At 39.7% G+C, this 25,478-nt stretch overlaps 1 long non-coding RNA gene across 1 annotated transcript in view; it reads right to left on the reverse strand.

Moving 5' to 3' along the window:
* The window catches only part of LOC309547560, a 271,449-nt gene extending 254,013 nt beyond the window's left edge, over positions 1-17,436 (reverse strand). Inside the window, exon 1 of the long non-coding RNA XR_014224973.1 lies at positions 17,174-17,436. This is a non-coding gene — a long non-coding RNA (uncharacterized lncRNA). The remainder of the gene's footprint in view (positions 1-17,173) is intronic.
* Positions 17,437-25,478: the final 8,042 nt, after the last annotated feature.

The raw sequence follows: 25,478 nt of genomic DNA on the forward strand, positions 1-25,478 counted from the left end.
ATTATATCTGTATTTTTCCCATTGCTTCCATCTTTGCACAGTGCTCGCTGCATTTTTTACTTCTCATTAATACTGTGGTGATGCATGCAGTCATTATTGGTCCCCATGAGAATTTGGCCCATGTCTCCCAGCTACATTATATGTCCATTTTAAACCATATTATATTTCATTTTCCCACTACACCTTAATTAATTTGCTCAACATATCATTAGATCTCATGTGCAGACAAGTGGTACCTTCCACAACCTTGGGCCTCCCAGGGTAAAATTGTGTTTATATCCCTGCACTTCATGAGGCATCTTTGGAAATGTCACTGAGGCTGGCCACATAAGATATTGATTGGTTGTAGCATATGCACCAATCTTCAGAAAAACAGGACCATTATCCTTTTTAGCCAGGCTTGGTGGATGTGCAACATTTTTAAAGACAATGTTCGTCCCTTGGGAAGCCAAGGTAGCAAAAAGAGGCTGTATGTCTGCATAAAATAAATGCAATAAACACAGCCAAACCTGCTATGGCAACCTATAAATTTGGACTACACAAAGCTGTACTTACTTTTATGCCATTCATTGCTGAGTCTAAAACATACAATAATTACACATTTAATACCTTCTGCCTAACATATCTAGGAATGTAGGAAGCAAGATCAGGAGTCTGGCACTACCCATGTGCTGATTTCTGCGAATGATATATTAAAGTACCCATAATAAACATTTCTAATACAAATACAATGCAATATTTCTACCAATGTGCATTTGTTTTCTCATCATCTATGAATACTGTATTCATATTTTTGAAGGGCATATTTTGTTGAACCTGCACCCACTCCTTCTTACTGATGGCAATAGTAACACTAAAAATGTACCATATGGAAATCCTCCCTGCCTCCTTTCTACTTTGGTTCCCTTCACTGTCGAAAATAAGTTGACAAGGCAGTTCTTGATAAATCTGTTAAAAAGGCTTAGTCGGGGGCCCTGTTGGCCCCCTGCTGCCCAACATGGTTTGATTTAAAAAAATCAAAGTAGCCAGATAGAAAATTGTCTACCGAACAGTGGCTGCATCCAATGAGATGTATCTGCTCTTAGGGTATTCTAATTGCGGCTGGTGCTGGTTGTCTGAATACAATAGCCACAACAGGATATTCATCCATCCATCCTGTAAAATATGTAGATAGAGGAATCTGTTAGATTTGTCATATTCAGCCCACAAGCTGAATGATAAATATCTAATAGTGTATGGTCAGCTTTAGTTCAGTGCACTTCAAATACCCAATTATGTGTAGCAGAATAAAAAAATAGGATTTTTTTTTTTTGCACATTATTGTAAAAGTAAACATAGCTTCACTGTGAAGATTCTTTTGCTTTAGTATCATAGAAGACATACGAGTGACATTGTATATGTGCAGTATTAGGCACTAATAGGAGGCCTTTGAAGCTGAACCCCGGGGAAAGAGCTAAATATTCATATGAAATACAAAAAAAAAATATTTTTTTCCATACAGTACTGAAGTTTACACAACTCACACAGCATAGCAGGGATTAGCAGAGAGGGAAAACAAATTGTTCTTTACTGCAGTCGGATAAAATGCACAGGTCTCCCCCAACCTGTGAATGGGCAGTGAAAGCAGAAGCAGCACATTAATGAGCTCCTCTCTTTGTTACTATACTCTATATTGCTCTTTGTAAAGCAACCTATAGATCATGCAATTTTGTTTCCTTCCATCATGGATGGATGGAAAGAAAATTGCTTGATTTCCCCATTAACACTGTCAGTGGACAAGGCATGTGCTATTTACTGGGTTTCCAGTGTGCCCCTGTGTCTTTAAGAAGGGGTGGGCTCCCTCCAGGCATACCTGCCCTCAATCTACCCATTATTATGAATGTGCTGCTACTATAGAGGCTCTAAAAATTTATAGTTATTACTGCGGGTAATACTGGGGTGCCATGACATGGCCTCTGTAGCTTATGCATGTATTTGCAAATGTGTGCAAGCTAAACCCATGTTTGTAACGTGAACTGTTATACAGGACAATTCAGTTTGTTGCAGGCTGGCTGGTAAGTTGAGCTGGGAATTTTTCTTTTTTGGTGTTTGACATGCTAAAGCCACTGGCAGTGATATTATTCAAGAAATCTGACAGACTGGTTGTACTGAAGTAGTTTCGATGGATCGGCTTCAGTACAATCAGCCTGCTCATAGATGGATTGAATCTTGGCCATTACCTGCTGAACTGGCTAAGATTCCATTTATCTATGGCCGGCTTTAGCATATAAGCACATAACACAACTGACTAGCATCTCGTGCTGCTTCTTTCTTCTCCAACAATAGCTCAAATGCCGGTACTTATACAGCTTGCTTAAAAAAACATACATACATACATACATTTATTGATGTATTATTGACTACAGAACTGCAATAATGTGTGCCTTTCATACCTGCCTGGAGTTCAATTTTAACTTAAACTTTTAAACATAAGCTGACCAGAGAACCAGTAGTAAAGTAAAAGGGGAACATTTTTAATGACTTTCTTAATGTTCAAAATAATCAAGGCAACATTTATTATTTTTAACAGTTTTAGTCATTTAGGTTGTGCTGCATAAAAACAGTGAGAAGAAGCTGACCCTGTTTAACTTGCTATAGTTGTTTTCAGGAGTTAAAAACCTTCATTCTCCCTGGCTTAATAAAGCACCTGTCCTGGAACTAGCAGGCATATTGGTTTTTGAATCCTGACACAATATTCTAACTCTTGATGAAGTTCTTACAATGCCAGAGGAACTTCCTAACTAAGCCACAGAGTCAATTCAACCTAGTGAAACTGGACCCAGTAGACAGGGTTATCAGAGTTGTGTGTAGAGATAATTACAGCACTAAAGAGAGCATATGGGCTGTCAAGTCTGGCACATGGCCTGCACCAGCTGTTACCTGGGTGCCTTGGAAAGCCTATTGAACAGCATTTTGGGCACAGAATAGCTACATGCAAGCATTCCAAGATTTCTTCTGGGACCTCTTCATAATAAATTTATTTTCTATATTGGGGAGCTTTAAACTCTATCATATAATTGAGTAAACTCTGTGTTTTTGTGTTTCGCAATTAGGATCATGTTCTCTGGAAGTACAGAATAATAATATTTAATGTAGCTTCCATAACTGCACACAGAGAGAATCTACTGGAAAGGTCTTTTTGCCAAAAATAAATTGGAAATACATCTATATGCCCGTTTTAAGCACTAAGATGTTAACCAATATAGATGTAACTTAATATTTCAACATGTGCAAGAGGACAAGAGGAAACAGCAAACGTCAATGACTGATATATACTTTCCCAGCCTAGAAGGCAGATGTTCTGTAAAGCAGACATTTCTATTCTGCAGTGGCATTTGTGCTTGGCAGTTACTTCTAGTGTTTCACATAGATGTAACATAGTAAATACCCTTCCCTTCAGAGGAAAAAAAAAAGAGCAAGATAAAATAACAAACCATGTCACATAATAAAGTCATACAAATGTACAAGTGCTGTATTCACGAAAATGGGTAAGATAGAGATGTTTTTGAAAACAATATTTGTTTAAAATATACTCACTTTAAATTGCCGTATGAAAATTACCGGTAGGCAAAAAGAAAATGTGAAAGAATTGAACTGTTTGCAGTAGTCGCCTACAGAACTGTTTACTTGAATTGTTCAGAATGAAATGATCACAATGGACAACTCATTCAACTCACATGCTGTTTTCTGCTTTTATAAACAGTTCCTTAATTTGTGTCTGCGGTACTTTGGTTAACAACACCATTTGTCATTAAAATCAAAAACAATAAACAGTGAGTCCAAGTGTCAAACTCATAATACAAGTGAAAAGTTAAAAAAATTGTCATGATAGGTGAAACAATTCTTGTATTTCAAACTCTAATAGAGCCCCTCCACCTTGGGGATTCACCGTCACCATATACAAGATGTACTCTTACCAGAGAGCATAGACCTCCTGTTACGGGAGGTCAGAGCAGGCTACTGTGTCTCATCCACTCCTGTATTATCATGGAAAATTATATGAACCATTCAAAACCCTCCACGGTTGTGGTAAAACTTCACTAGCCTCCAGCCATCACAACCGGTGCTATATACCCCAAAAAATAGATAACCGCCAATATTGTAAAACCTCTTATGAGCTCCTTTTAATATAAATTATTGCACTTACATGGTTAAAGATTCAATCAGGCATAAAACAAATCCAGTACATAAGATGGTGAACGCTTGCATATTGCAATGACGTGGACATGTAACTTCAAGAAGCCCCAGAAGAAGTCCTCTCGTGATGAAACTGGTAGGGCAGAGTTACATGTCCATGTCATCACAATTACTCATTCAACTCACATGCTGTTTTCTGCTTTTATAAACAGTTCCTTAATTTTTGTCTGCGGTACTTTGGTTAACAACGCTATTTGTCATTACAATCAAAAAACAATAAACAGTAAGTCCAAGTGTCAAACTCATAATACAAGTGAAAAGTTCAAAAAATTGTCATGATAGGTGAAACAATTCCTGTATTTCAAACTCTAATAGAGCCCCTCCACCTTGTGGATGCACCGTCACCATATACAAGATGTACTCTTACCAGAGAGCATAGACCTCCTGTTACGGGAGGTCAGAGCAGGCTACTGTGTCTCATCCACTCTTGTTTTATCATGGAAAATTATATGAACCATTCAAAACCATCCATGGATATGGTAATACTTCACTAGCCTCAAGTCGTCACAACCGGTGCTATGTACCCCAAAAAAGAGATAACCGCCAATATTGTAAAACCTCTTATGTGCTCCTATTGCACTTACATGGTTCAAGATTCAATCAGGCATAAAACAAATCCAGTACATAAGATGGTGAACGCTTGCATATTGCAATGACGTGGACATGTAACTTCAAGAAGCCCCAGAAGAAGTCTTCTTGTGATGAAACTGATAGGGCAGAGTTACATGTCCATGTCATCGCAATTACCTGAAAGTGCAAGCGATCGCCATCCTATATACTGGATTTGTTTTATGCCTAATCAAATCTTGAACCATGTAAGTGCAATGATTTATAATAAAAGCAGCTCTGAAAAGGTTTTACACTATTGAGGCCCATCTCTTTAGTGGGATACATAACACTGGTTGTGATGGCTTAAGGCTAGTAAAGTGTTACCACATCCGTGGATGGTCTTGAATTGTTTATATCATTTTCCATGATGAAACAGGAGTGGATGAGACACAGTAGCCTGCTCTGACCTCCTGTAACAGGAGGTCTATGCTCTCTGGGAAGAGTATATCTTGTATGCAGTGGCAGTAAATCCACAAGGTGGAGGGACTCGACCTGAGTTTGGAATACAGGAATTTTTTCACTTATCATCAAAATTTTATAAACTTTTCACTTGTGTTAAGATTTTGACACCTGGACTCACTGTTTATTGTTTTTTTAATTTTTTAATAATTTTTTATTGTTAATAATATGTCCCATAAGTGGTGCAGCTTCAATTAATTTAATACACCACAAGCGCAGTATTTTTCCGTTGTCACTATTTGTCATTAGTCTGAACATACAGGGGTTGATTTACTAAAACTAGAGAGTGCAAAATCTGGTGCAGATATGCATGGTGACCAATAGGGTTCTTATTTCAGCTTGTTCAATTAGGCTTTGACAAAACAACTGGAAGCTGGAAACTGGTTTCTGTGCAGTGCTCTACCAGATTTTGCACTCTCCAGTTTTAGTAAAGCAACCCCACAGTAATCTACTGTAAGTAACATTTTACCCCCACTCACCTTAGTGGTACCGTCCACCCACAGGGTGTCAACACTCCAATCCCATATGAATTAGCTTAACTACAGCAACAATTTTTGAAATGGGTGTGGTTGTTTCTACCCATCAGCATACAGTACATCTATTTTTTACAGTCTACACCATATCTGTGTAAGGCAGGCCATGGATGGTACGATTTTCTTCCCTGCAACAATGGATTGCAGGAAAAATAATTGCTTGATTTCCCATTGATTTCCCCAAAGTCAGTGATGAGGGAATCCCTCTGGCGCAGCTATTGTGTTCTCCCGGTGGGTGGAAGGGGAGGAGAACATAGTGATTATTGCTAGCAGCTATAGAATTCCAAAAATCCAACATGCTGGCTTTACCCAAGTTGATTGATGGATCGACTTGGGAATATTCAGTCTGCCCATAGGCCCATAGATGGTTTGAATCTCGGCCAAGCCCTGCTGAACCGGTTGAGATTCAAATCATCTATGGCGAGCTTAGGTATGAGGTTTTGTGTTCCAAAGAATGATGTGTCTCTGCTATACGTAATTAAGTATATTTGAATCTGGAATAAAGTTGTGTGGCCATTGTACCTGCATGTGGCATGCACCCTTGATGAAAAGTCTTTTTACCTTTTACAGACTTATCATTCGGGAAATTTGTATATTTAAATGTTTTTCTTAGGACATTTCCTGGGTTTTCAGGATTCACACAAATCTTGAAAACCCACTTCCAATGGGCAGAGATAAAAATGACATGATGATGATATGAAGCAGTCTGACATTAGCATTAACACAGTAGTCCCCCTGTAATTTAGTATTATTACTTGTTGATTCTGGCAGTAAGTCCATTATTTCTCAACTTCCTTTAATGCAGAACTATAGCCACTATACTTATCTCCTCTCTAATGGTCCAAAGGGGTCTCTTGTTGGCTGCAACTTCCTCTCACTGGGTGCCGTTCTACAGGCATCTTCTTTGGCCTGCATAGGATGATGAAACTTCTGTATATTCACAGAAGTTATCCCGACACACAGGGAACACATGTGCAGCTCAGTTTACACTCCACAAAAGACTGCGAGCAGGCAGGCAGGTGTATACTCCACTTTCTCCACCGATGTATTCTTTCTCTGCTTCCTCTGCCAATGTCTTATTCCCCTGCCTCTGATGCGCTGAAAATACAAAAAAGGCTCCTCCTCGGATGTTCGCTCCCGCTGTTATGTCAGCTACAGTGTCTGACAGTTCTCATATAGCTGTGGGGCGTGGCCATGCAGTGACGTGACCCTAAGATCCCCAACCCTTGTGACATCATGGACCTGGGCATGATGGGTCGGTGACATCACGTGGGGCGGGGCCTCCAGGTGACATCACCGCATGGCCATGCCCCATAGCCATATAAGAACTGTCAGACACCGGATCTGATGAAACGGCGGGAGCCAGTGTCGGATGAGGAGTGTTTTTTAATTTTCAGCAGGGGCAGCTGCAGATGAAGAAGACATTGGCATAGGAAGTGGAGAAAGACATCGGTGGAGGAAGCAGAGAAGGAAGGCATTGGTGGAGGAAGCGGAGAAGGAAAACATTGTGCTTGATGTTGGAGCTACGACGGGGGACATTCGTCACGTTTAATAAAGGACTTAAAAACCGTCTCTTGTTTTTTGCAACACTACACTGCTTTTTTTTTTGGTGAATGGGTAGGGGTACAATGTACCCCATACTCATTCATAAAGGGGAGGGTGGGATTTGGGGGCTACCAGATTCCGATAAGCCCCCTGCCCGCAGACCACAATAACCACCAGCCAGGTTTTTGGGGAAGAGGCCCTTATCCCTATCAACAGGGGGACAAGAACCCCCCCATGTTAAGGGTATGTGACCTGGTATGGTTCAGGAGGGGGGTGCTCGCTCATCCTCTCCCTTTCCTGACCTGCCGGGCTACATGCTCAGATAAGGGCCTGGTATGGATTTGGACCCTTACCTGAGCATGTAGCCCGGCAGGTCAGGAAAGGGAGAGGATGAGCGAGCACCCCCCTCCTGAACCATACCAGGTCACATACCCTTAACATGGGGGGGTTCTTGTCCCCCTGTTGATAGGGATACCACACCATTTTCCCTGTCATCGGGGTTTCTTTTTTATTTTGGTGTGGGGTCCCCTCCAATGCATATCAGATCCGAAGAGCCTGGCATGCATTGGGGGGGACCCCACACCATTTTTTTTCCACATTTTTTTGGCTGGCAATCCTCTTTTTTTTTTACATTTAGCTGTCAACAGGAAACCCCGATGACAGCTGATGCCTAATCAGTGTTTAAGGACCCGGAGGGCCGGCTTCCCAACCCGCTCCTTAGCAACCAGCTAAATACAATGTTTTTAAAGCTTTTAAAACTGCATGCAAAAACGAGGGTTTAAGAACACAAAACGCACCACAAAACTAGCTAGAAAAACACATTAAATGCAGTTTGCATAGATGTGAACCTAGACTTACAGTGGTGTCCAGGAGGAATTAAATTAATAGTACACCTAATGCAACACCATCCACACATGGGAAACCTGCCATTAGAGGTCATTTATATTTCACATATCAGATGTGCAAAAATGTTTTTTCAAGAGTTCAGAGTTAAATAAATGAGATGTGTGCATCCAGTGGTTTAGCTGGGCATGAAGTATCAGTATACCATCACCAAATATTGGGGGTGCATTGTCCACTGGGACATCCCATTTTTGCCAGTGCAAAATAAATAAAAATAAAAAATAGGGAATGATAATATCTGTGCTACAGCTACTGATAGTAATAGTCGCACTGGAAATAAGACATAATAAACTACAATGTAAAAAGCCCCCGGTTATAGAAAACCCTGGATGTGGGTTGCCATCGTCGCTGAGCAATAAGAAGAACAAGAAATTCCCCTTGGGGATGGGACTATGTAGGCAACCACACTTCCAAATTGAATAAAAATTATATTTATTGATTACATATAAAACAGATCAGTGGATCAATATATACAAAAGATAGCAACAAAAAACAAATGTAGTACAAAACATACATAAGAATACACAGGTCTGAAACCTGGAATACAATCGTAAAACCACATAAATTGCTGAATGGTATATGGTGTGGATCGTAAAAAGAAGAGAATAACTGCGCTAACTACTCAGACGAAGCAGCAACTTAAATTGTCACAAGCAACTAGATAACATAAAGATAAGTAAGTTGCGCTAAATTGTGATATAGTGACAAAGAATGTCAAAAACACAAATAGTTGATGATGTGACCATAAATGAATAGTAATGAACACAAATAAATGTCCACATAAATTGTCCAAAATTAATTGTCCAAATATCAAAGGTAATCCAAAAATCCGGAATCCCCAAATCAAAGGTAGGATACGCCACCAGATAAGTAGTCTCCTTACCAGATAGATGAAAGGAATTCACCCAAAAGTCACGGGAGTGTGTTGGATCCAACAGCCTCAGATCAGCAAACTCATAGGTGTCTCAGTGGTGTATATCAATTGCATGTGGAGAAAAATGAGAAGCTTCCATAGCATAATACTGTTTGCCGTTAGTACAGATCACCCAAAGTGCAAGCCACCACCATCGCCGACCAGACATATAATGGAAAGGAGTCACCAACACCCTTATATCCCAACTGCTTACCAGATGCCAGGTATATAGTGCAGAAATAAAGGAGAACAGCCTAAAAAGCCACCAGGAGTCACAGGAAGACCACCACCAACAACACTGCCGCTTACCAAATGTTACTATAATGCAAGCCAAACAATCTCATAAGTTGTCTTCAGGGTAAACAGGATGGCTGAAACGATTGCTCCAGGTTCCCAACAGAGTAATATGGAAAGACAGAAAGCGCTCGATAGTGTAAAACCAACAATTTTATTCCATAAAAAATAGAGAGCAATTTACAAACATGGAAGAATTCAGAGCGTGGGTTTGAATGGGCCGCCGGCCGGTCGGCTCCTCCGCTCCTCCACCCGTCCTCAAACACAAGAAGGTGACGTTTATTTTATATGGTGTGGATCACCAATATTTTACAAGCATGTGGAAATCCTCCAATCCAACGCGTTTCAGGCAAGGATGCCTTTCTTCAGGGGTATATCAATGGAGTGATCTGATTTCAAGATGGAGGTGAAAGTCTGCTATGGATGATGGTGTACAGGGACAGAGGTGGCCCGCAAGGGGGCGGACAGAGACCACAATCTCCCCCGGGGTTCCAGCAAGGATCCCAAATGCCTAGGCCAGTGCATTGTTCTTTGTGGGGTATAATGTAGGGTCTGCGTGTGTATCCCTAGGCTTTCAAGGAATGCTGCAGTCAAGGGTCAATGAAGACAGGTGTAGTGCTGTCAGCCCACAATGCACGAGGAGATCCACTGAGTAACAGAGTATGAACCTCTGAGGTGATGGGACCGGTCGTGCCAAGGTATGAACGCAGGCTGTGTCCGGGAGGCAAGTAGCAGCGAGAAGTGCCAAGCGCAGCATCAATTCTTATTGGATTTGTTTACTGTAAAATCCCTGCACTGTTAGATGTTTATTGTCCATGTACTTCAATGTTGGGTACACCTCAAACGTTTCTCTTGTATAGAATGGACTGGCCTTGGCTTTGCTCTTGCACTTATGCTAACATTTTTATTTGCTGAAGTTATCTTCTTTTTCTGACTGCCTTCAACCTGGATTGCCCTAAATACTAACGTGGATTTAAATTTAATTTAAGATTTGCATTCAGCTTTGATTTTGGATCATTCCTGCTCCTGTTCTGCCCAGGTGCTGACTCAATATATTCAGAACCTCAAACTCCAAATGTTCAAGTCCTGGGAGTATTCAGGAACTGGTAATTATAGGAAGGTTACTGCTACAGACGAAGATTACAAATAGTTAGGGTATTGCATCTAAACTGAGAACTGTAGTTAATGGGCCCTAGATTAAGGACCGACTTTTTCAAAAAATAAGCAGAATTGTGCCTAACCCTGGGATTGCAGCAGTGAATCATCCTTGTGGACTTCAAGTCATGGGGAGATGACAATCTTTCAATGTGTGAACTTGGATACTTGGTGCTATACTGTAGCAGTTTTATTGGCCACTGAGTAAACTGATTGGAATTCAACAGATTGAATTATGAGTTGAATTATCAGTTGGATTATCATACTCTCCATATTTCCTTCATATCTACACCAGCTATACTGTAACACAATAAAGAATCATTAATGCCTAACAGACTGAGCCTCAAAATGCTGGATGAACATGTCTGGAGCCTGATTTCTTAGTACAACTTTAGAATGTTTATATGTTCTATTGTTTGCTTAGTCCTAAGGCATATCAAACATTTTGGAACAGGGACCATAAATAATAGCATAACAGCTTCTTTGAAGAGACAAAAATGTCTGGCAAACATATTATACCTCCGACAAGGATCCACAGGCCCAACACTTTGGTAGTCCCCGCTAATTGGCAGAACTGCTTTAAAATTTATTTACAGCAATTTCCACTTAGACTACTCATCTACATACCTTAGTAATTTGTCTAACTAGTGTAGAAAAGGATTCCTAAAGCACAATGCTATATGCATTTAAATAAAGCATCACTTACAGTAAGAAACTATTGAAAAGAGGATGTGGGGAAACATTACAGAGTTCCACAACTCAGCTATTACTAGGTAGCAAATGGAAGATGTTAAAAAAAGAAGAAAAACAGTTTTTTTTGTTGATAATAAAGAAAATGATTATATAAATGGACACATTTCTAATGATGACAACTTTGGAGTAAGGATTATTTAAAATTCCCACTCGTGGATAGAGCAAATCAAAAAGTGATCTGGACATAGGCCCAAAATTACCTGTTATTTACCACACTGCCCTGATCATTCCACATTCTACTTTGTTATTAACTGCTCCTTGTATCCTATGAGGTTTCCTGCATCATTCAAATGAGCATTCAGCAACCCCCTAACCACTTAAGCCCTGGAAGATTTTACCCCCTTCCTGACCAGGGGTTTTTTTGTGATTTTTTACTGCATGACTTTAACGGACAATTGCACGATCGTACGACGCTGTACCTAAACAAATTTGACGTCCTTTTTTTCCCACAAACAGAGCTTTCTTTTGGTGGTATTTGATCACCTGTGCGATTTTTTGATCATGCGCTATAAACAAAAAAAGAGCGTAAATTTTGCAAAAATAACAATATTTTTCACATTTTTTTATATGAAATTCCCAAAAAAAATGTAAAAATCAAAATTTTTTAACATTTTCGGCCAATTTGTTTTATGCTACCTATGTTTGACACTGGCAGGGAAGGGGTTAATTTTATTGGAGAGGGAGGGGTTAATGTATGCCTGGTGCTTACTAACGTGTTTGGTAAAAAAAAAAATCGCAAAAAGCGTATTTTGATTGGTTTGCGCAAAAGTTATCACGTTTACTAACAAGGGGAAAGATTTTTTTCATTTTTGGTGTTTTTTTTTTTTTTTTAACGAGTAATGGCGGTGATCTGCAATTTTTTTTTGCGGGACTGCGACATTGCTGAACTGAAATTTTTGACACTTTTGGGGTTACCAGTGACATTACTGCAGTAATCAGTGCTATACATATGCACTGTTACTGTAAAAATGACACTGGCAGGGAAGGGGTTAACTGTATTGGAGAGGGAGGGGTTAAGTGTGTCCTAGGGGCGTGCTTCTAACTGTGATGGGACAGGTCTACTATTGTAAAAACAGAGATCAACGGTTCTACATAGTAGAACCGTCTGATCTCCATTTTTACACAGGGGAGAAGGACAGGCGGCTTGTTTACATTAGCCGCCTGCCTTTCTCCCTCTCTACTGACGATCGCCGAGTGACCGGCGGACTCCTCAGTGAACGAGCTGCGGCGGGCGCGCGCATCAGCGGGCGTGCGCTCGCTCGCTATTGGCTCACAAGCCGGTGACAGGCTAGTGACATACCGGTACGTCACTTTGCCTGGCCGGGGCTGACCGCCGCAGTATATTTACTTGCGGCGGTCGGCAAGTGGTTAGAATACTGAATCTAGATGCCTTGATTTGCTACAGCCTTGTCTTAAATCATCATAGAAAAGATAATTTTAGTGTAACAATAGTTAGACTCTCAGGCAACCTCATCTATGATTTGATTCATGGAAAAAACATAGCATTGAGATGGTGCACTAATAAATATTAGGTGACCTGTGACTAGCAAGGGACCACATGAGTGAGCATTCCATTTTGATCCTCCAGATGCATATAAGACATTTTGTACATTATATCCATGTATATAGGTTAACGTATATTTATGGGACTGATGGCATGGTTCACCAGCACTTAAAGTATTTTTGGTCTCAAAAGTAGCTTTTGGCTCTTACTCCTCTTACACAAGGTTATTGTATTAGGTGTAAACCCATCTCTAGGCCTATTTATGCAGAGTTAAAATTAGAAGTCAAATTCAGAAACCTAGAAATATTAAAAAAAAAATAAAAAATTAATCTTTACACATCAGAACATTTAGTTACAAAAGCTAATGCCCAGGACATTATTATGAAATGTCTCATAATTAAACATTTCCATTGCATTAGAATGATTGAGTTTAAAATATTTAAACTATGCTTAAATGCTTTACTATTATAGTCTCAAAAATATTAAATGAGTAATCAATTACATCAGAGTATATTAGTGCCGTATATTTTGCAAGCTTAAGAAAGTAAAATAATCCCCCAGAAGAATCTTAATTTTTGTCTATGGAAAACATTAAACTGTTAAGCGCTAACAACTAGAATTAGTCCTTAAATCTCTAATGAGAATAATAAAACATGAGTGCTGTAACTCGATAAGGCCTGAATTTACTTGCTGTTAGTAAAAGTTCCTGATCCAGCAGTATAGCTTTTTACTCCCCGAGGTCCAGGAAACAATATCTGTCCTTTAGGAACATCCTCTGTGGTAAGCACTTCTCCTTGCTGGGCTGCCATTGGGCAGAGATAGCTGTGTAATATCTAGTAACAGAAGCTTTATGAGAATATCCATTACTGATTTCAATCAATCCAAAGTAGCAAATTTGATTAACCCTTTGCGTCTGCATGTTTTCTTTATCAGCCACCATGCAAAGACATGTCATTTTATGATGTGTGCCTGTGTATGTGCGGTTGTGTGTGTTGTGTGTATGCATGTGTGTGTATGTATACATTTTGTCTTATTGATGATGTCTATTGTGGATAAAATCACATCCACCCATTTAAAGCAGCAGCGCTGCATCCAAGGAAGAGTTAAATTATTTTATTTAATTGGTATGTGTTTTGTATAGACTTCTGTTTTGTTTTGCTAAGTTGTAATTAATAAAACATTCTCATCTAGCTAAAGGAGTGAGCACTAAGAATTATTTTTGTATTGTATTAGGTAGTTTAGTGTATAACAAATTCTATATTTTATTTGCTATGCCTCATTCAGTGCATGTGTCTAAACTTTACTGTCAGCTGATTTACGTGTGTGTGTGTGCATGTGTGTGCGTGTGTGTGCGTGTGTGCATGTGTGCGTGCGTGTGCGTGTAAATTACCAACGTCCTTTGAATGCAATACATCTGATGTAATCCAAGAAAAACCACATATATAAGTTGTACATATAGGATATAGAATACAGTAGAATATTTTAATTATTCAATATTTCAATCAAGTACCTTTCTTTAAAACATTACTATATGATTCTAGAGTGCTTAAGTGCACTAAGACTGCTAAATTTAGCATAATTTGATTTTTAATGTGGTTTATCCATCTGAAGTTTTTGGAAATTATAAAAATATTGCATGTACACCATAATTGGTATGGCTATTTTTATAGGACAAAAAAAAAATACCAGTAAATTACATTTTCTGATAAGACACATCTTTGTACAATCTACATGTTCCTGCTGGCATGGTACAAAGGCATATGTTACAATTCAAAGACTCAGTACAGTATATGATTGATCCTCATTATGTCCATGGAGGCAATATTTATGTATTATTAATCGCATTCTGTAGTTCTATGGGTATTCTAATGTTTAATTTAGCGTTACACCACTGTTTTAAAGACATTCAATATAATGATACAGAGCTCATTTAACTAGATCAAACACGACAATCAAAAAACGGTTTACTAAAAAAAAGGGCTGGTACATCCTCTCAAATTCAAACGCAGTGACCAATGAAAAACCTTTATTTCTATATTCAAGCATACTCATCTTTCAGACAGCACTACAAACTTCATTTTTCACATCTCATCATCTCACTTCATGGATAGCAATATATCAATACTGTGACAAAGCATCTATACTGTTACAAAAAAAAAAAAAAATTAATATATATATATATATATATATATATACATATACATATATATTGAAGCAGAGACTGATGTGAATGTATAAGATATATGTAAAGTGCTGCGTAAATTGATGGCGCTATATAAGTACATATGTAACAGTATTATATACATATGTATTTTTATATATATATATATATATAAAAGTACATATGTAACAGTAAGATATATATATATATATACCGTATATATTTATATATATATATATATATATATATATATATAAGTACATATGTAACAGTAATATATATATATATATATATATATATATATATATATATATATATATATATATATATATTTATATATATATATATATATATATACTGCATACATATATACACACACACACACATATATATATATATATATATATATATATATATATATATATATATATATATATATACATATACTGTGTGGGTGAGTGTATGCTAATACATGTTTGGCTTTCTGGGTCATATTTTACCATTGCTTCATTGCTTCTAATATTCATTAAAAGTTTACGTATCTGTTAAATGTCATGGTGAATGGTGAGATTGTGTTTGTCAGCTTTTAAAAGTTTTGTTTCAGTTTTTAATAAGAATAATAGGCGCAAAAACTATTTCTTATTCACTTGCTAATGCTTCACCAGAAGTTTCCTTTCTATACATATCACCTAATATTTGAGGAATGTTCAATTCTAGCCCTACTAAAGGTTGCCATGTACTCCAGTCTACAATCTGCTATATATCTGTTTTAAAACTAACAAAAACAATAATCGTAGTAGTTGACAGGGCTCAAGGTGCTCCATTTTATTTTATTGTTTGATAAATCTGAGACCTGCATCAGATTTGAACTGGCCTTGTACAACTTTTAAAGCAGGAGCACACATCACAAATATCCTAGAGCGTAGCAGGCATGTCTGAACTACTGAGAAATACATGTTATTCAGTAACCTGAAAGGATTCTGTTGTCTCTAGAGATCCATGCTCCAGTCATTTATTACAGCACATTTAGGCCCACATGGAAAATAAAATAAATAATGGGCATAGGAGAAATCAAATTAGCTTGCTTGTAGCTCTGTTAATCAAATCTAACCAAGCAACACCAATTAAAAACAAATTAAGTAAATAGGAAGCACCAAAAGTATCAGCAGACCTGTAACAAGGATTTGGCATACTGAATTATTTTCTTGAATAGATTATTATGGTATCACTGATGACTGATATTTATCAATGTATCCTAGATTCATGCATATTAAATTCTGCAACATACTTTTTTATTTATCTTTTGGTTGTTGCTATGTCAGAACAATCCAGGATATATTAATACATGCCGCAAATATGTACGCATACTTTCCAATTAGACAACTTAAGTTCTTAAAGGAAATTTTCAAACATATTTAAAAATCTTTTCACTGTTTCCAATATTCGTATAACGAAACACATGATTAGGCTATCACTACTGAATCATTTTATGGCATCGCTTCAAGGGTTTCCATGAATTGGCTCAGTTAAGTAAAAAAAGCTGGCTAGGAGACATAATGAATTATTTTTTCCCCCCGTTATTAGCACAACATACAATAAACATTCATCTTTGACCAGATATTAAAAAAGTAATTTAGTGAGGCCCTGCAACATAATGAAAGATGCTATTTTATGCTAATAATCCTACAACAAAGCAGAAATGTAGGCACCCCACGTACAGTATTCTCAGTGGACAGAACAGAAGCAAATAGAAGAAAATCATAGGCAAAAAAAAAAAAAAAATCAAATTATAACAATGCTGATTGTACGCCAAATCCGAAAATACAATATAGATTTAAAACACATGAACTTTTCTACAAGCCCGTAATGTAATTATTATATATCTTTTTAAATTAATAACAGATATTTTTGAACTTTTGCAAAAATTGTTTGTGAAATCCCCATAAAAAATGAATAAGGTCTTGTACTGTACAGCAGGCTTCACAGTGATTGTATGCAGAGAGTGATAATGATGTCATTAACCCCGTTAACCGAATGCCAGTGAGGCAGCACTCTAGCAGCTGAAGACATAAATCTGAAGCAAGTTTTCTGTACAATGTCTGACTTACCTTTGAAGTTCATCTGGAAGGTCCAGAAGATTACATTCAGGAGAATACACAGAGAATAAGGATCTTGGCAGCTTGTAGACATGTGTATTGCTAGGCCCCATGGGCTCTTTCCTGCCCCGTACAAGCTTATAAAAAACACCATGTAACACTGTAAAACTGATAAAATATGTCAGAATACGAACAAAAAAGAAAACAAGCAAAGCCTCAGACCAGTACAAATAAATGAGAGAAAAGCAATTGTGGGGCTGCTCAAAGCCTTTTTGCCTTGCTGAATGAAAGCAATCCCTAAGACTGAATGGGTAATGAGATCCTGGCTCCTGAGATTTTAGCTTTCTTAATCATGTTCATAATTAATTCAAGAACATTGATAATTTCATTACATTCTTTTTGTCTTATCAATAAATGATGTGCCTGCACTTTTGGTCCTGTGTACAGGGAGAGAGGAGATGCTTTGGGTAATACTGCACCAGGAATAGTGGCTGAATCAGAGCTAAAAGGTGAAGCAGTAATTATTATTCTTGACCAGGCCTCTATTATCAGAAGATGACAAGCAGCTAGAAATAATTGATAAGGTTTAATGCACAAATGCATAGAAAGCATATCTGCTGCGTTGGCTGCCGTTAGCATAACTTTTTTTTTCTCTTCACTCAGATAATACCACACTTTGAAAACAATTGGCAAATGTTGATCCGTCTAGTGTGGCCACTCTGTAAGTCATTTCTGCAATCAATACACTTTCAACTAAACCGTTTTAAGATGTATTTATCTATATATAACCGGTGTATACTTTCCTGCTGGCTTTACAAGAAGCATCTCTATGAGCTTTTCAATGATAAACAGCAAATATTCTGGAAATATTGGATGAAGGTTTCCACCATAGAAGAGGAAACCAACCTTAATACTGGGTGCTCATCCATAAGTGTTGTGTCCTCAAGAGCATCAGGGGTGACAGGTTATTTCTGAGGGTTGGTTGGCTGCTAGCAAACAGTCATCAATAACAAAAATGCTAATTCGTTTCTGACATTTACATATTATGGTTGGGATGCAAAGATTTGTAGAAGGCTACATATACTGCCTGTAGGCTATGGCTACTCTTATAGATGTGTATGTGGGGAGGTTGCGCAAAATAGTGGTTAAAGCTGCTACCGATATTCAGTGCCAGATGAATACAAATAATAATTGAAAATAGTGGGGTGCGCTAAAACAAATATATGAATCCAACAAAAAATACAATTATAATCAAACTATAAAAGTTGGATAATAGGTACATGATATATTTCAAAAGTCCATAATGAATAAATCATGAGTGTCCATTGTGGTGAATTCAAACTGATATAACGTGAAGAAAAAAGAATTCTTGAACTTCAGTGTGAGAACCCACCACCAGGTGAAATTCCTCCTTACCAAACGGAAATAAGGTGCACGCAAAATACAAATCAACTGATGACCGATAACTGTTTTTTCATTAAACTGTGTAGAAGATATGACACTATTGGCTGCTTTTGTTCTTTATATACTATGCTTGTGAACCATCGGCTTTGTGGTCTGAGAGTCACCTTGCTGTAGGCTGGAGACAGTGGAGGAGGTAGTGGATATCATTGAAAAACAAGTGCTTATTACCTGCTGTATGGTAAGGGACCGTTTTGGGTGTTTTACTTGGAGATTGGAAGCACTTTATTCGGTGGTCATCAGTTGATTTGTATTTTGCGTGCACCTTATTTCCGTCTGGTAAGGAGGAATTTCACCTGGTGGTGGGTTCTCACACTGAAGTTCAAGAATTTATTTTTTCTTCACGTTATATCAGTTTGAATTCATCACAATGGACACTCATGATTTATTCATTATGGACTTTTGAAATATATCATGCACCTATTATCCAACTTTTATAGTTTGATTATAATTGTATTTTTTGTTGGATTCATATATTTGTTTTAGCGCACCCCACTATTTTCAAATATGGCTACTCTTATGCTAGACTAGAATGCCAACACTGTAACTATCTCACATTTGGATAACCGTGTCTCCTTTCAAGAAACATATTTTGAAAATATTTATCTTGACAGGTTGATCTGATAACTAACAAACTAGTCTTTGAGTAAAATGGCCTTCGCACTTAGTGGAGCTAGCTGATGGCTCTTCTGCGACATTGATGAATGGGACATGGATGATATATACATTCTGTGGTTTTATCAGTAGATTATTGAATTGTTTATTTCCCCTGAGGAGAATGACCTGTCCCTAAATGTGTGTTCTTTGTTAGACCTACCAGCGCAGGGATTAATATTGACATAACATTCAATTGGGATATGTCCAATGCTCGATTCCGTAAAAAGAATGAAACAAATGGTTTAATAGGATGCAAGCAACTTTATGGTAAAACAAACAAGAATAATATTATTTTTCAAATAACATTCTTTTTTTGTTACATTTCTTTTAAATTCCCACAGTAGTTTATCATTTTAAACAGAAGCATATTCTGATGTTCATGTGTTATGCAATCTCTAGAGAAATTCGTATGAGAAATTAGATTTTCTATAGTGCAGTGGATAGTATAAGTATGTCTGTCCCCAGGGTTGGATTTCTGTCACTAGAGCATGTAAGCACACCACGTTTGGTGCCCAATTCAACACCACTCTACAAGGAAAAAATTCAAAAAGAACATTTTCTTATCTCCTAGGGCCTAAACTGGCTTAGAATACTGTGACAATGTGCAATTAGTGTTATATGAGATGATATTATAACTACTGAGGGCTGGAAAAAGAAGGTAAAAAAAAAAGGTCAATTGATAACTAAATAAAAAACTGCATCTTTGTGTCTGCTGCCTGTAGGCACAGGCCTTGTATGTCTGATGGTAAATCTGGTGTATCTCTGCTTTCCAGCCCCACAATCACTGCAAACAACATGCTGACATTAGTATACTTTATCTGGCATGAAAAGAGAACAATAAAATATATATATATTTTTTTTTATTTATCCATTTCTTGATAAGACCAGACCATATACTGTATAGTGTATATACTTTATAGTGTATATACTGTATATATATATATATATATATATATATATATATATATATATATATATATTTGGGGTCATTGTCATGTTAGAATACTGCCCTGCAGCCCAGTCTACGAAGGGAGAAGATCATGCTCTGCTTCAGTATGTCACAGTATATATTGCCAGTACTGTTCATGTCCCTCAATGAACTGTAGCGCCCCAGTGCCAGCAGCACTCATGCATACTTTAATGGCATCCCAGTCTTAGTCCGTAGGGTTCAATATTGAGTTGGCCAGCCTTTGCAGCTATAACAGCTTCAACTCTTCTCAGAAGGCTGTCCACAAGGTTTAGGAGTGTGTCTATAGGAATGTTTGACCATTCCTCCAGAAGCGCATTTGTGAGGTCACACACTGATGTTGGACGAGAAGGCCTGACTCACAGTCTTCACTCTAATTCATCCCAAAGGTGTTCTATCGGGTTGAGGTTAGGACTTTGTGCAGGCCAGTCAAGTTCCTCCACCGCAAACTGCTCATCCGTGTCTTAATGGAGTCACAGGGGAAGGAACAGGAGGAGTTACATGGGAGACTCTCTCTCTACTAAGGTCTTAAAACGATTGTAAAGGATTTTTTTTTTTTTTAAATAACAAACATGTCATATTTACCTGCTTTGCCTAATGGTTTTGCATAGAGCAACCTTGATCATCTGCTTCTAGGTTTCCCCGCCTGCGCTCCTGGTTCCTCCCCCCTCCTGAATGCCCCATAGCAAGTGGGTTTGATCTAGAATCGGGTTCTGTGTGTCAGAGGACACACACACAGCGCAGCTCAGCCTCGCCCCCTGATCTCTCCCCACAGATTGTGATTGACAGAAGCAAGAGGCAATGGCTGCAGATGCTGCCTCCATTTCCAGTGAGGAGAGGGGGACAGGAGAGAGCTGCTGTGGGGCACAATGCACAGCGAAATCGGGCTCAGGTAAGGGGGGAGAGCTGAACACAGAAGGTTTTTTTACCTTAATGCAGGAAATGCAATAAGGTAGAAAACCTTCTGCCTTTACAACCACTTTAAACAAGGAGTTATAGGCCAATTGACTGCCAAACAATATAGAAAATGCTGACAGCCAAATGCTGTAAAATTTTATATTTTGAAGCCGTACATGTCGGACTTGGATTCTACAGCTCAGTCGGATTGAGTCGTCTCAAGTCGTGAAGCAGTCATATTTTTATGACCAAAGGGGATTCTACACAGATGCTGCATAATCTCTAATGTCAATTAGTTGGATGTCTATCATGTACCTGGTGCTGGAGGCCAATGGAGAGAGAGGGCTTCCCTTGCGGCTAAGTTCCAGATCCCCCTGAGGATGAGAGAACAGCAGAGGTCAGGCCCAAAGTAGCACGGGTCACCTGCTGGACTGTGTGCAGGATGATCCAGAGTACATCTGGAGTGCTGGAGTGGAATCAGCAGACAGGTGGCGCCCGAGAGGTGTTTGCAGGACTTGGATAATGCTGAGACTGGAACGTGGTCAGGTGAATAGCCAAGATCTGGAGCCAGGTAGATATCAGAGCAAACATGGTCAGGTGGATAGCCAAGATCAGGAGCCATGTGGGTATCAGAGCAGACGTGGTCAGGTGGATAGCCGAGGTCGAACACAGGAAACAATCAGGAGACAGGTCAAGGACAAGCCGGGTCGGTAACAGGAGACAGGAACTGGAATATCACAAGGATAACACACTGGAGGAGCCGAAGATCAACCAGCAACTAAAATCACTGGCAGGCTTCCTTATATAGGCCCAGGTAAATTGCTGGTAGTGCTGCTGGGTCCTAGTGCCCTTCTTCTAGTGTTTGTACCCTGACAGTGCCCCCCCCCCCCCCGACGGGCAGCCTCCGGATGCCCATTTGGGCAATTTTCTCTGGGTATTTGTCCTGAAACTCTTGGAGGAGTCTGGGGGCATGTACATTGGCTTCGGGTTCCCATGAGCTTTCTTTGGGTGGATACCCTTTCCATTTAATTAAGAAATGGGTTTGTCTCCCTCGCTTCCTGCAGTCCAGGATTGCTTCTACCTCGAATTCTGTATGCTCACCATCAGTCACTGGTGGTGGAGGTGGCTCCGCTCTCCCTGGAAATGGATCTGGAACAGTTGGTTTAAGCAAGGAGGTGTGAAAAACCGGATGGATCCTATATGAGTATGGCAAAGAGAATTCGTAAGCCACTGGGTTAATTTCCCGTTTGATCCGAAAGGGCCCAATATACCTTGGCCCTAGCTTCCGCGAAGGGCAGGCCAATTTCAGGTTGGCAGTAGGCAGCCACACTTTGTCCCCTACCTTGAAGGAAGGATTTCCCCTCTGTTTCCAATCAAAGTGTTTTTTGTAATACACTTGGGCTTTCTGTATGGACTCCTGGAGGACCTGATAATTGTTTTGAATGAAAACAAGTCTGTCCTGCAAGGTGGGTACAGAAGTTTCAGGCATAATTTCAGGCAGGGCAGCAGGGTGGAATCCATAATTAGCCCAGAATGGGGACTGGTTTGTAGCTGAAAGGACAGAGTTATTATAGGCGAATTCCGCCAGCGGAAGCAGGGATGCCCAGTCATCTTGGGAAAAAGCTGAAAAGCAACAGAGGTATTGCTCGAGGGTTTGGTTAGTGCGTTCCGTTTGCCCATTACTTTGGGGATGGTAGGCAGATGATAGGCAGAGTTCCACTTCCAAGGCTTTACAAAGGGCTCTCCAAAACCTAGAGGTGAATTGCACCCCCCGATCCGAAACAATGTTCTTTGGTAGTCCATGAAGTCTTATGATCTCCTTGATAAACATGTGAGCGGTTTCCGCTGCAGAGGGAGTACCAATCATTGGTATGAAGTGGGCCATTTTTGATAATCGGTCTACCATAACCAGGATGGTCGAGAATCTTTCAGAGGGAGGAAGATCAACAACAAAATCCATAGAAATAATTTCCAAGGGGAGATTAGGAATAGGCAATGGTCTTAATAACCCCCAGGCATGACGTAGAATCTACAGTCCCGACTGAAGTTAGGCCACCAAAAGGACCGCTGAATGAGCTTGTTAGTTTTACGGGCCCCAAAGTGCCCTGCAAGTTGGTGGTCGTGAAATGTCCTGAGAACCAGAGACCTAGCTTCTTGAGGTACAAAGATTTTGTCCTGGTGCCAAGGTAATCCACCCTGCCTCCTTAACGAGTCATGTTCGGATTCGGGGCAAGATGCAGAAGCTTTTTCAATGGATGCCTTTAGGTTGGGTTGAATCAGCAAAACATTTTGGGCAGATAAGATAGTGCTTGGAGGAGCACATTCAGTAGATTCGGGGAACATCCTAGACAGGGCATTGGCTTTCCCATTTTTGGAAACTGGGCGGTATGTCAAGTGGAAATTAAATCTAGAAAAGCCTGGCTTGTCAAGGTCTTAGGCATTTTGCAGATCTTAAATATTCCAAATTTGTGTGATCTGTGAAAATCATAATTGGATGGTTAGCGCCCTTAAGCAGGTACCTCCATTCTTCCAGAGCAACTTTAATTGCCAGGAGTTCTCTGTCACCCACATCATAGTTTCTTTCAGCCTGATTCAGCTTTCTGGAGCAAAAGGCTACTGGGTAAAGCAAGGCCTTTGGGCCCTGATTCTGAGAGAGTACAGCTCCTGTAGCTACTTCGGATGCGTCCACCTCAAGGACAAAGGGAAGAGCTGGGTCCGGGTGTTGCAACACGGGAGCAGAGGTGAAGAGAGCCTTCAGTTTTTCGAAAGCCATTTGAGAATCTTGGTTCCGGGAGAAGCGTGAGTGCAGGCGAGTGAGCTGGGTGATCGGGGCAATAATAGTCGAGAAATTACAAATAAATTTCCTATAAAAATTAGCGAAGCCCACGAACCTATGGACCCCTTTCTTGTCAGAAGGTGCAGGCCACTCCAAGATTGCTGATACCTTCTGAGGATCCATGGAAATCCCTTTCGTGGAGATTATGAGTCCTAAGAACTGGGTAGATTGTTTCTCGAACTCAAACTTTTCTGCTTTAGCATATAAGCCATGGGTTCTTAAGGTCTTTAACACTTTTCTGATGTGCACTCGATGGAGTTCAAGTGAGGCTGAGAAAATTAGTATGTCGTTAAGATAGACGATTAAGAACAGGTCAAGGTATTCTCTGAAAATATCATTCACAAAATGTTGGAATGTCGCGGGGGTGTTACAAAGCCCGAAGGGCATCACAAGGTACTCAAAGTGACTAAAGCGTGTTCGGAAGGCAGTCTTCCACTCATCACCTTCCCTAATACAAACCAGGTTATAGGCCCCCCGTAAGTTCAACTTTGTGAAAACCTGGGCTGTTCGGAACCTTTGGAATAACTAAGGGACGAGAGGGAGTGGGTATCTGTTCTTGATAGTAATTTTATTAAGGTCCCTATAATCAATGCATGGTCTGAGAGAATGATCCTTCTTCTCGACGAAGAAAATGCCGGCTCCAGCAGGTGAAGAGGAAGGACAGATGAATCCTTTGGCAAGGTTTTTATCTATATATTGACGGAGGGCCTCCAGCTCCAGCTCGGATAAAGGAAAGATACGCCCGAAGGGTACTTCTGCTCCAGGTAGCAACTCAATTGGACAGTCATAGGACCGATGTGGGGGCAGGGCGTCAGCACCTTTTTTGTCAAAAACATCAAGGAAGTCAAGGTAGGCTGAAGGAACAGCATGACAGGGATCCGGTGTAGGTTGAACGGAGAGACACACTGAAGAGTTGACAGGCGGGGGAATGCCACAGTGTTGACGACAGTAGGAAGATGAAAAGATGATTTCTCCCTCGGGCCAGTCAATTTGTGGGTTGTGGGCCCATAACCAGGGTATCCCTAGAATGGCTGGGAATATAGGAGACCTGATGACATTGAAGCAGAGTAATTCCTGATGGCCTGCTTCTGTTGTGGCAAGGACAGGGATAGTCTCCTGAGTGACTGGTCCAGAGCTAGGAGCAGTGCCATCTGCTAAATGTACATCAAGTCTTTGTTCCTTCAGTTTCAAGGGTATGCGCAAGTTCTTGGCTAGGTTGATGTCCAGGAAGCAACTACAGGCTCCAGAGTCGCCCGCAGCTTTACTTCCTTTCCAGCCACCTGCAGAGAGATGGGGAGAATTAAATGAGTGGATACAGTCCCATACAACTGGAGGTACGAGGGGCGTGGAAGGCTGGACTTACTTGGGCGAACAGGACAACTGTGAAGGAAGTGGCCCGAAGCCCCGCAGTAGAGACACAAGTTATCTTGTCGTCTGCATGCTCTCTCTTCAGGGGTTAAAGCAGGGCAGAATAGGCCAATTTGCATGGGTTCCCTGTA

Source organism: Pelophylax lessonae (genome assembly GCF_965119305.1).
Source record: "Pelophylax lessonae genome assembly, chromosome: 2".
Taxonomy (NCBI): Eukaryota; Metazoa; Chordata; class Amphibia; order Anura; family Ranidae; genus Pelophylax; species Pelophylax lessonae.